This window comes from Hibiscus syriacus, unplaced genomic scaffold, assembly GCF_006381635.1.
Source record: "Hibiscus syriacus cultivar Baekdansim isolate YM2019G1 unplaced genomic scaffold, ASM638163v2 tig00116959_pilon, whole genome shotgun sequence".
NCBI lineage: Eukaryota > Viridiplantae > Streptophyta > Magnoliopsida > Malvales > Malvaceae > Hibiscus > Hibiscus syriacus.
The window spans coordinates 1,467,009-1,479,507 of record NW_024063485.1 but is presented as its reverse complement, the minus strand read 5'-3'; the positions used below and the strand labels follow the sequence as shown (position 1 = coordinate 1,479,507).

Sequence of the window (12,499 nt, the reverse complement as noted above, 5' to 3'; positions counted from 1 at the left end):
AGCTATTCAACTCTTTCAATAGTGATTTTAATTTCTGGCATTCTATCGGTATACTTTAAATCTGTGTTTCTCTGCCCGATAAGATTATCTATCTAGTATCTCCGAATAATATTTGAAACCTCTAGTGTGTTCCCTAATCATCATGGATGTTTTCTCTGATTTTAAAAGCATGTCTCTATTATCTGAAATACAGGTTGATCTTTGATTTCTGTTCTAAACTTTGATATATGTTCTGATGTCTGATTTTCGATCTAATCTCTGATCTCTACTCTGATTTTTGATCTCTATTTATGAACTGAAATTTATTTTTATACGGAGTACTCTGGGACTATGGTATGATTGAAGACACTGGTAGGTTTAGTCATTGTTAGTAATCCCTTGTATAGATTCAGCACCGACTGGTAATTCCTTATGGACCTAAGGTGACTCTTGGGTGGGCTCCTAGGCCTAGTGGGACTAATGGTAAGACCTTATAGACCCTAAGGCACTCCCTTAGGGATGACACCACTGCTATGTGCTTTAGGGTAAGGCCTTATGGAGCTGAGGTATTCCCCTCAGGTTGGCACCTATGCTTTGGCTAGGGTAAGACCTTATAGACCCAAGGTGTTCCCTTAAGTTGGCTCCTACGCCTTTTTTGGGCCTAGGATAAGTCCTTATGGATGCAGTTCTAGGGAGCTATATATGACGTTCGGTTGGAGGGATTTCTATGGTTTTTGAAAAAAACGTTTTAAACTGCTACTATTTTAAAAAGACCAGTACATTTTCACTGGTTTTGTGGGAATACACTAGACACTCTGTTGGGATTTTGCGGAAGCTCGAATCGAAAACCAAAGGGGTTCGCCAAGAGGGGTCGGGTCAGTTTTTGTGTTTAGGTAGTAAGGATATTGAAAGATAGAAAATTGTACAACGATTTATAGTGGTTCGACTTCTCAACCAAGTCTACATCCACTACCTTAGCTCCTCACCAAGGATTTTCCAACAAATTCACTAATTTGTTATTTCTTTTTACAGGACAAAGAGATAACCTTTACAAACTCCCTAGTTTTTCATGGGTTAAACTAGAACCTTTCCCTATCTTTTAGCATGCTTAGCTAGAACCAAAACCCCTTTACAATGAAATGAAATGTAAACAAGAAAACCTCTCTATGGTAGGTGTTTACAAGAATTAAGCTCACAAGAACAAAAATATTTACAAGAGAAAGATGAAATAAGAATGAAAAACTCTTCTCTTGTGTTTGATTGTTTGGATAGTTTTTCTCTTCTTCAAGTGTCCTCAGCTTGTTTTTATAGCTTGGAATGAGTTTGAAGTCGTATATAGCCATCGGGGATTAATTTTTTGCAAAAGAAGGCTGTCTAGAATAGGAAGTATCGATACTCATCTATAGGGTATCGATACTACCTTGGTTAATTTCAAATTTAACTAGCCGTTGCTAGTCGTTGGAGCCTTGTAGTATCGATACTGCATAAGGGGTATCGATACTACTTTGCACTATGGTATCGATACCCTTGCATGGTATCGGTACCCATTTTACATTCAATGTTTTGAGCCTTCATGGTAGTATCGGTTCTACCTTGATGTGTCGGTACTACCTTTGCCTAAGGTATCGATACTACATGTAGGGTATCAATACCCATTCGTGTGGTATCGATACTACTTTTAATTTTTGTTCAATTCATCTTTTAAATGGACTTTGAATTATTTTTGAAATCTTTTAAAACTTTGAATAAATTCAATTCAAGTCCAAAAACATTTTGCCTTAATTTGTTATATCGAAACATAGTTCTACAATCTCCCCCTTTTTGATATAACAAAACATTTGAAAATTTGTTTTTGGAAAAACTCCCCCTTAATAAAATATTTAATGAAAAAGATACCAATTGTTGAAAAATATATGAAAATGTTCAGCTCCCCCTTTTTCATTAAGAAATTGTTTTTTTCAAACCATACTTCTCTCCCTTTTTGTTATATAAAAAATAATTCATCTTTAAAAGTTCAAAATAACTTTGGAGAGTAAGTGATAAATTTAACATTTAAAAAATAATTTGAAAAAAATCAAAGCTCTCCCTCAATAAGTGTATTCCAAACAAAATTTAGCTTTAAAATCTTGACACTTAAACAAAATTGAATTTCAACAAAGAATAACAAACATGTTAGTAGCACATGAAATTTAATTTATCCAAGTCTAAAATATTTTATGCAATATCAATTGTTGAAATTAAGTGCATATGTATAAAGTTTTCCAAAAATGTTATGCATTTGAAAAATTTGATATCAATTGTTAGAGAGATATCTTTTTCATTTAAAACACATGCATAATCATTTAAATTTAGGTCAAAAATTTAAAATTTGTAAAATCGAAGTATTTAAAAAGTTTATATGTATTGTTAGAGAGATATTATTTGCATTAAAAATCAATTTTGACCAAAATTCATTATGATGAACTAAATATTATGAAAAATCATTAAAATATTAAAATGTTCATCATAATTTCCTCTTAACATACATGAGATTAAAAAAATAATTATTTAAAATAAAATACTCATGCATGCATAAATCCAAATGTTCAACCAAGTAATCAAAATCAAAAGCATTAAGCTTAGAGGTTACCCATTCCCTTTTCATGTGTGGCTAGAGCATTTGAATATCTTCACTTTCATCACCATTGCTCTCACACACCTACAAGAGACATTTATTTTGATTTTGGTATCCAAATTGCTTTGGATCCTTGGACGTTAGTTTCAATGCCCCTTGTTCCCTTAGGAACCCATACTTGTCTAATTTTAAAACGTTTTCCTTTCTTTAAAGGACAAGTATGTTCCTTATGACCATGACAATGTGAGCATTTTTGCCATTTTTAAACATAATAAGTTGTTTTTAGAAATTAATTCTTTTTCTTTTGTTAAGCTTTCAAGCTTAACTTCTAAATCAAAATTTTCTTTTTCTAAATCATTTATTTTGATTTTTGAAAGATCTAAATCATTTTTCAAATTTTCATTTTGATTTTCAAAATCAGCTTTTGCTTTCAAAATCTATTTATTTTCAATTTTGAGTTTTGAAATTAATTTTGTATATTTAGAATTCATGGTCTCAAATACCAAATATAACTTATTATAAGCATCTTGTAACTTGTCAAAAGAATATGAATTAAATTCATTTGAGTTAGAAGATACCTCAGCCTCTTCACTAGCCATTAAGGAAACCAACTTTGTTGGTTATTCTTTCTTGTTTCCATGGATTTCCTTGAGCTTATTCCAAAGCTCCTTGGCATTCAAACATGAAGAAGCTCCTTCATAGATATCAGGACTAAATGCACAAAACACCATGTGCATGGCCTTGGTGTTAAGTTGAGCTTTCTTCCGTTCTTGGTCACTCCACTTCTTCTCATTCTTCTTTGGAGAAGAGTAGTTGTTCTCGATCATCTCCCATGCATTAAGATCATTGGATTGTATGAATAGCTTCATTAATTTCTTCCAATGACAGTAGTTTGCTCTATTTAAGTATGAAGGCTTGTCGATCGATAGAGAGTCTTCCATGTGGAACGAGCCGGATGTTGAAGTCATATTCTTAGTTGTTTCGTGAATTGGTAGTTCATCTTCTAGGATCGTCTCAAGGATGTTAAGCCTTCTAACGAGTTAAGCTCTAATACCAATTGTTGGAATTTTGTAGAAGCTCGAATCAATAACCGAAGGGGTTCGCCAAGAGGGGTCGAGTCAGTTTTTATGTTTAGGGAGTAAGGAGATTGAAAGATAGAAAATTGCACAACGATTTATAGTGGTTTGACTTCTAAACCAAGTATACATCCACTACCTTAGCTTCTCACATAGGTTTTTCCAAAAAATTCACTAATTTGTTATTTCTTTTTACAGGACAACGAGATAACCTTTACAAACTCCCTAGTTTTTCACGGGTTAAACTAGAACCTTTCCCTAGCTTTTAGCAGGCTTAGCTAGAACCAAAACCCCTTTACAATGAAAGGAAACGTAAGCAAGAAAACCTCTCTAAGGTAGGTGTTTACAAGAATTAAGCTCGCAAGAACAAAAATATTTACAAGAGAAAGATGAAATAAGAATGAAAAACTCTTCTCTTGTGTTTGATTGCTTGGATAGTTGTTTTGTTTCTTCTTCAAGTGTCCTCAGCTTGTTTTTATACCTTGGAATGAGTTTGAAGTCGTATATAGCCGTTGGGGATGTTTTGGAGCTGTCGGGGATTAATTTTCTACAAAATAAGGCTGTCTAGAATAAGAAGTATCGATTGAGATCGATACTAGCTTTGTTAATTTCAAATTTAACTAGCCATTGGAGCCTTGTAGTATCGATACTGCATAAAGGGTATCGATACTACTTTGCACTATGGTATCGATACCCTTGCATGGTATCAGTACCCATTTTACATTTGATGTTTTGAGCCTTCATGGTAGTATCGGTACGACCTTTGCCTAAGGTATCGATACTACATGTAGGGTATTGATACACATTCATGTGGTATCGATACTACAAAGAACAATATCGGTACTACTTGTAATTTTTTCTCAGTTCATCTTTTAAATGGACTTTGAATTATTTTTGAAATCTTTTAAAACTTTGAATAAATTCAATTCAAGTCCAAAAACATTTTGCCTTAGTTTGTTATATCGAAACATAGTTCTACACACTCTGTTCTGATCTCCTAAACCTAATCCTCCGAAAGTTTACTCTGAACTAGAAGCTTCCTGTCTTTTACTACCTGACATATCAGTAGGACCTCTGGTCAGCATAAAAATATGTAGATATCTGAACCAATAAGAAAATTATGCTTACCTTTTATTTACATGTCCTTCACCATCTTTTGGTGGTAATATATTACTGAGCTTTCCAAAGCTCACTCTGTTACTCACTCTTTCAGGTATAAAGGATTGAACCAGTGCAACAATTGACGTCAGTAAGGAGTTCCACTGGTGTTGTTGGCGGAGTATGATGCATATGATTCGGGGGCATGTAGGTTTTATTTTGTTTTTAGATCCGAGTTTGGAATCTGTTTTATTTTTTAATATTATTAAATTATACTGGTGTGTTTTTAAATTGTTTTATGATTTTAAGCGTTTTAACATAAATTTTAATTTTTCCAGGATTTTTACGGCAGGTACTCCGGTGGCTCTAATGTGACACCCCAAATAAGATCGGACTACCCACATCGATCTGTGGGTGTTACAGGTCGGGTTGACTCGGTTCAGGTCGGGTTGACTTGGTTCATATCGGGTTGGTCGGTTCGGGCCGATCTAGACAGACTGGATCAGTTCTAGAAGAAACCATAGCTGGGAGACGAGCCCCATGCACATACGGTGGCGTGTGACGGTGACGACGAGCTCATGGAAATTGGTTGATTGCTCCACAAGTAGCTAAGCACCAATTGCAACCAAAAGTTTCACCAAAAACAACCATCAACCATACCAAATAACCGAAAATAGAATCGGACTTACCCAACGATGATAGATGGAGGAGACAATGATGATATTATGACCTACGACTAGGTTTTGGGTGCACGGAGGAGGGGATTTTGGCGGTGCAGGCGGTAAGGCAAACGAAATTATAAAAATAGTGACAGTGGTTTGGAGTTTTTCAACAAAGATTTTGGCGGTGCAGGCGGTAAGGCAAACGAAATTATAAAAATAGTGACAGTGGTTTGGAGTTTTTCAACAAAGATTTAAGTGGTTCTCCATGAGGAACAAAGGGCTTAAACAGAGCAAGGCTGGGGAGGTTTTGGTCGCGGGCAGACGACAGTCACGTTAGTGGTGACGACGCTACCTACGGTTGCCCGTGGCAGTCGGAATCGCAAAGAGAAACGATGGTGGGTTTTAGGTTTTTCAATGAAAGTTTAGGAGGCTATCCACAAAGATTGACACAATTGTTAACAGAGAATAATAAGAGGGGTTTCGATTGGGGGATGATGGGGAACAACATGGGGTTGACGGTGCAGGCCTCTGCTGGTCAGAGATAGAGTGAATGACGATAAGACATGGGGTTCGTTTAGGACGGATTTTGGTTTTCTGAGAACTTTTTGCGGTTTGATTCCCATTTTTGGAGATTAAAAATCCCAACCATAAAACTTAAAAGATATTTTTTACTCATTCCTATTAGCTAGAGTAACATAGCCTTGATGGTAAGGGCTAAGGGGAGGGTTCAAAAGTGCACGGGTTCAAAACCCTTGAACCACTCCATTCGATTTTATTTTCTTTTACCAACAAAGGGAAAAGGGTAAAATCAGGGTTCAAGTCCCTAAACTTTCTTGAAAACTTAAATAATAACTTATTATTTCAAATTTTCATAATTTAGTCATCAAATTAACTTACCTTAATCCATTAATCAACCTCAATATTTTTGGAGTGTGACATAAAGGTTTTTCATGAACCGCTCTTCATTCGACACATTTCCTATAAAAATAAATATAATTAAATTTTTATTAAAATAATTTTGTTACTACAAAGGTACGAGAATGAAAAGGATATCCTTCGGTTTGAGCAATCCTTAGAATAACACTCAAGATATTTTGTAGATATTCCATAGGTGTATAAATTAAGCTCACTTCCTTATATTTCTTGTGGAAGTTTTAGTATTTTTTATGGCCACTTAAAAAATTGTAAACAAACATCAGTACTATCTCGTAAGTATATGAAAATACTATCGAAATGCTCCTGAAGCTTGGGAACAGCTCTCGACTTATTTTGGAAAAATCCAGATTTTAGTTTCAAAATACTTTTGAAATCGTCACCATCCGTTGAATTAGGTAGGTCGAGCACCTAAAATATCTTCTTAAATAAATTATAGAATGATCACTTAAAAAATAAATGATGTTATGTGTTTTATCAAAGATTCATTACGCACTAAAAGAGTAAGAACGCCCAAAATTTGTAGCTCTAGATTATATGTTGTCTAAGTAATGGACTCTTACAAACTCGAATTCCAAATTTAAATTATGTTCCTGCCATTTCTATTGAATTTCTTAGTAGAACGTTTAACTCTAAAAGTCAATTGATTCACTTAGTTTTATTTTTAAAAAAAGATGTCATTTTACTTCACAAATTAACAGAAACTGTAATCCAATCAAGCTGGACACGATTCCATTAGCTTTTAATTTTAAACAACATTGCCTTTGATTTTGTCAAAAAATAGGAACGAAATGCTGGATTAATGGATGCAACAATAACAATGACATGTACACGAGAAAATGAAATGGCCAATATAATGTACCAAATTAAACAAATAAATTAACACAAAAAATATTTATATTAATCATGTTAAAATTGACATAGAGGTCTTTCATGAACCTTTCTTCATTCAACACATTTCCTACAAAATAAATATAATTTAATTTTTTATTAAAATATATTTTTTACTACAAAGATACAGGAATGAAAAGTTACCCTTTAGTTCGAGCAATCTTTAGAATAACACTCAAGGTATTTTGTAGGTATTCCATAGGTGCATAAGGCTTACTTCCAAATATTTCTTATGGGAGTTTTAGTGATTTTTCATATTCACTTCTCAAAATTGTTTAATAAGAATTCTACCGCCCAATTTTTTTGACCTTTCGTCGCTGAAAATTTATATCTATTAGAATAGATACCAAAATTAATCTCCATTTATTTTAAACAAAATTAGACCAACTTCCAGTTAAAGCTATGTATAGACCACTTCCTAATTGTTTTTATGAAGTTTAATTCGAATTTCCAAAATCATACGTCCAAACAATTATTCTGGGCAAATTTCACAACCAAATGTTTGATTTTATTTTAATCATTCCAACATGCTTTTCACTCAAAGTAGTAAAATATGTATGAATTATCATCACCAACATAATATTTATGAAATTTCAAGAACCATAAGAAACATATAGAGTACCACCCTGATGGATTTCCACTTTTGAAGAAGTTTCACCATATTTCTTCACTAGACAACATGCATACTGCATACATGAATTTCCACTTGATAAAAACTCAAAAGAAGCATGTAAATGAACTCAATGATATACAAAATGACTGCGAAATCTTAGCAAAGTTTCCTTTAATGACCAAACTCCTCAATCCTAAAAACTCCATCATTTCTTCATGAAACCTCATAACACATGTTTATAATTATTACTGGTCGTGACTCTCCGCCCAAATTGAAAAGGATAAATTGTCACAACATATTTATTCCTATCAACACATTTAAAGTTCAGATTAAATAATGTCTACTACAACAAGCTGTGCATCAAAAATTAAAAATTTGTTCTAGTGAAAACTTGTTTTGGTCGGGTCAAGTCTCTGGAGGAGGACTCCTTATTCTCAGGTCGGGTCGGGTGGACCAAAAACCCGTCCCAACCCAACCCATGCCCATCCCTACTTATAGGGGAAAACATAAATTAAAAGCAAAATGTAAGTTTCAACAGTAATTTGTTCTTATCAACCGCATGCATGCATGCCTTTGTTGACTTTCTTTTTTTGTTACCGAACTCATATGATTTATAATGAATTCTTAAAGTCATTGTCCTTGTTGCTTTTCGAAACAGTATGCTATCTCACTCTAAAATTTATAACTCCCCTCAAAATCAAGCAACATTTAATTTAAACAAAACTATACTTTGTACAATTATAGGTATAGAAATTAAGCTTACTTCCTAATATTTCTTATGGAAGCTTTAGTGAATTTTTATAATCACTTCTAAAACTGTAAACAAACATCAGTACTATCTAGTAAGTATATGAAAATACTGTCGGAATGCTCCTGAAGCTTGGGAATAGCTCTCGAATTATTTTTGAAAAATCCAGATTTTAATTTAAAAATAATTTTGGAATCGCCATCTTCTGTTGAGTAAGGTAGATCGAGTACCTAAAAACATCTTTTTAAATAAAATTTAGAAAGATCACTTAAAAGACAAAAGTTGGTATGCATTTTACCAAAGTTTAATTTTAAAGGTCCAGGAGTCGACTACGCATGGGAACGATAAGATCTCCCAAAGTGCCCAAAATTGATACCTCTTGATTATATGTTGTCTAAATAATACACTTTTACAAACTCGAATTCTAAATCTAAATTATGACCCTTTTTATTTCTATGAATGAATTTTAAAAAGAGTAAATTTCTATGTAAAACGTTTAACTCTAGCAGCCAATTGATTCACTTAGTTTCATTTAAAAAAGGTTGCCCATTTACTTCAAAAAATAACTACAACTATAATCCAATCAAGTTGGACACAATTCCATTAACTTTTAATATAAAACAACATAGTCTTTGATTTTAAAAAAAAAGAATGCTTGATTAATGGATGCAACAATAATAAATGACAAGTACATGAGAAATGAAATGCGCAATATAATGTACCAAATTAAACAAAAAAAAAGTAACACAAAAAATATTTATATTAATCATGTTAAAATTGACAGGGATGTTCCTTCACTCAAACGTCTTAAGGAATCATACTCTAGGTATCTAGAGTGTAAACCCCTCAAACCGATGCGGGTGACCCGATTCGATTCGAGGTGTCACATTAGGGCCTCCAGAGCGACCTATAGTAAAAATCCAGGAAATATTTAAAATTTCTGTTAAAACATATAAAATCATAAAACAATTTCTAATTAAAGTACAAGTTCAGAACCATTCATATATAAGTTAAAAGTAGAATTCAACAATATCTAGTAGTAAAACAAGTTTCAAACTCGTGTTTAAAAAAATGATACAACCTACATGTCCCCTAATCACATGCACCGTACTTCGCAAGCAACGCCGGTTGAACACCTTTACTGATGTCGATAGTTGCACTAGTTTGGTTCTTTTAACCTCAAATGATGAGTAAAAGAGTGAGTTTTGGGAAGCTCAGTAATACAAAACTACCAAGTGATGTTGAAGGACATGCAAATAATAGGCAAGCATAACAATTTCCTTGATTCAAAAGTCTACAGGTTTTTGGGATAAGTTGTGGTTCCACTGATATTTCTTCGAGTAAAAAACATGAAGATTTCAGTTCAGATGAAATATTCAGATGACCAAGTTTAGGGGATCAGAATATGATGTCTAGTGTGTTCCAACAATTTTTTATATGTTTTAATATGATTTCAAAAATAAATAGTAGTTGAACTAATTTTAGAACAAAAGTAGTAATATTTCCTTATTTCGATTGGAGTAAGAAATGACCGCTTTAAGGCATGAGAGATTGTTTCTTCTCACTAGAAAATAATTAAATACTGTTGTTTTCTGTGCTAAAATACAAGGAGCATGAATTTAATTTGTTTTATTTTATCTTGTTGTTATTTATACATTTGATTTTAAAATATTGAAATCTAGGAATGGAACTATAATATTTATTTATTTCGTTTGGAGTAGGAATTGAATACTTTAAGGTATGTGAGGTCAATTCTACTCGATAGGAAAAAATTAAATATTATTATGTTTCATTCTAAAATTCAAAAAATATTATTTTTATGGGATCTTAAATTAAATTAAATTCAAACTTGTAAATTCCATTGCAAGGACAATTAATTAATTGACTAGGTACCGATTTATGGTACTGTGGGGGTGTTAATCATTCCTCACGCGTAACCGACTCCCGAACTCAAACTATTGGTAAAGCAAACCATAAATTCGTTATTTTAATTAAAAATTAATATTTTTATTAAAATGACAAACATGTTTTTGGGTGTCCAATCACACCCTAATCAAATATTGGTAGCGACACCTCGAACTGTGTTTTAGTATTAAAAGGTCACCAAATTATTCGAGAGGATAATCTTTTAAAAATTACTTTTAAAAATTAAATTTGTTTTTTAAAGAAAATCATTGTTTCGACACTATGCATAAAAATTTAAAATTTTTAAATCGAAATCATTATCAATGACAAAAAAAAAGTAGATTAACCAAATAAAAATAAATTAAGGCTTAGTAATAACGGAAAGCACTTATAAAATTAAAACAAATAAGAAAAAGTATCAAAAGAAATTAATATTCTCCATTCAGATATATTAATTTGAGAAGTAAATGTTTTATTTATGGTTTACTGCGGTTATATTAAATGAATTATTTAGTTAATGAATATATTAACCTCACCTCAACCAAAAGACAAGGAAATGCTCATCCAAAGGTGACTGGAACATACAAATTTCATAACGCCCCTTCCAGAGAGAATAAAGAAGGAAAAAGACTTAAAATTGCGGTGAACGTGGATTGAACACGTGACCTTCAGATCTTCAGTCTGACACTCTCCCAACTAAGCTATCACCACACAATGATTTTTACGTGAAATCATTATTCTTCGATGTCACACCTCAATTTAGGGGCTAAGTTTTATAAATTAAAAAAATATTGAATTAAAGTGGTATTTTGGAAGAAATTGAGAATTAAAGTGTAAAATCACAAAGTTGGTAGACCATTTTAGAAAGAGAGGGAAATTCAGGGACCTAGCCCTGAATTTGCCCATTTTATGTCGACAGAGAATATTTTGAAAAGTTTAAAGTTTGGTTTCTGGTTACAAACCAGAAACAAAGCCCTAATTTTCCAAATTCCCTCTCCCGTCGACCCCTTTTCAGCTTCGATTCTCCACCGTTCGACCATCGTTCGTTGATCCGAAACCACCAATAGACTCACCATTGAACAGAGAACAAAACCCGACCTCTATTCCATTGTGAATCGTCGTTGTTCGCTGTAAAACTCAACCGGAAGCTTCGTCAGTTTTAACTCGACCGCCGTTTGTTTTCGTTGATTCCGGTCGATCTGGTCACCCTTTCATTACACCTCCTCCACCGTCAAATCATCGTGCCATTGTTGATCCATCGTCGTCACTCGCCGTACACCGTTGGAGAGATTCATACGTTTTAAAATTTTGAAATTCGTTAGGTTTCGTTGAAAAAATAACACTCCCACGAGAATCCCGAGGTCACGATCTGCAAATCTAGAAAATTTCAAACTGAACGGATGATCAGAGCCACCGCACGTGCCACCCCCTACTCGTGGGCCTTATCTGGAAGCCTGGGGAGTATGCTGACCGGTTGGACCGGTCTGAACCGAGCTGACTGAGCCGAACCAAACCTAAACGCCTGGACCGAGCCAACAGAGCCGAGCTGAGCCGAACCGCCTGGACCGAGCCATTGACCGTTGAACATCGTTAACTTTTTCCGAGTACACCAATTCTGATGTCTTTTGACGTCCTGAGTCTGTTTTCGAGGTCCATTTTGCCAAATTCAAACCCAGTAAGTTGGTTTTCACTAATTAAACACCCGATTCAATCTGTTTTTTTGCAATTAAGCTCCGTTTTTGATTAAATTTCTGTTGATATGTATCTAAGGAATTGTTGGACGTTGAATTCAAGTTAATACTCTATTACCTTTTATACGCTTTTCGAAATTCATGGATAAGTGGTAAATGCTTGATTGAAATAATAGGTCTGTTAGGGTAGTTAACTTTCTTTGGATTCAGACAAAAATTAGATTAAGGATGGAACACTTTATAAGGCTCTTATGACTCGAAAAAGAAATTGGTATACTGATCGGAACCA

General features: G+C 33.6%; 1 non-coding gene across 1 annotated transcript; it reads right to left on the bottom strand.

The window, feature by feature from the left end:
* Positions 1 to 11,157: 11,157 nt before the first annotated feature.
* TRNAF-GAA lies at positions 11,158 to 11,230 on the bottom strand. Its single transcript has one exon. It is a non-coding gene; the product is annotated as a tRNA-Phe (tRNA).
* Positions 11,231 to 12,499: the final 1,269 nt, after the last annotated feature.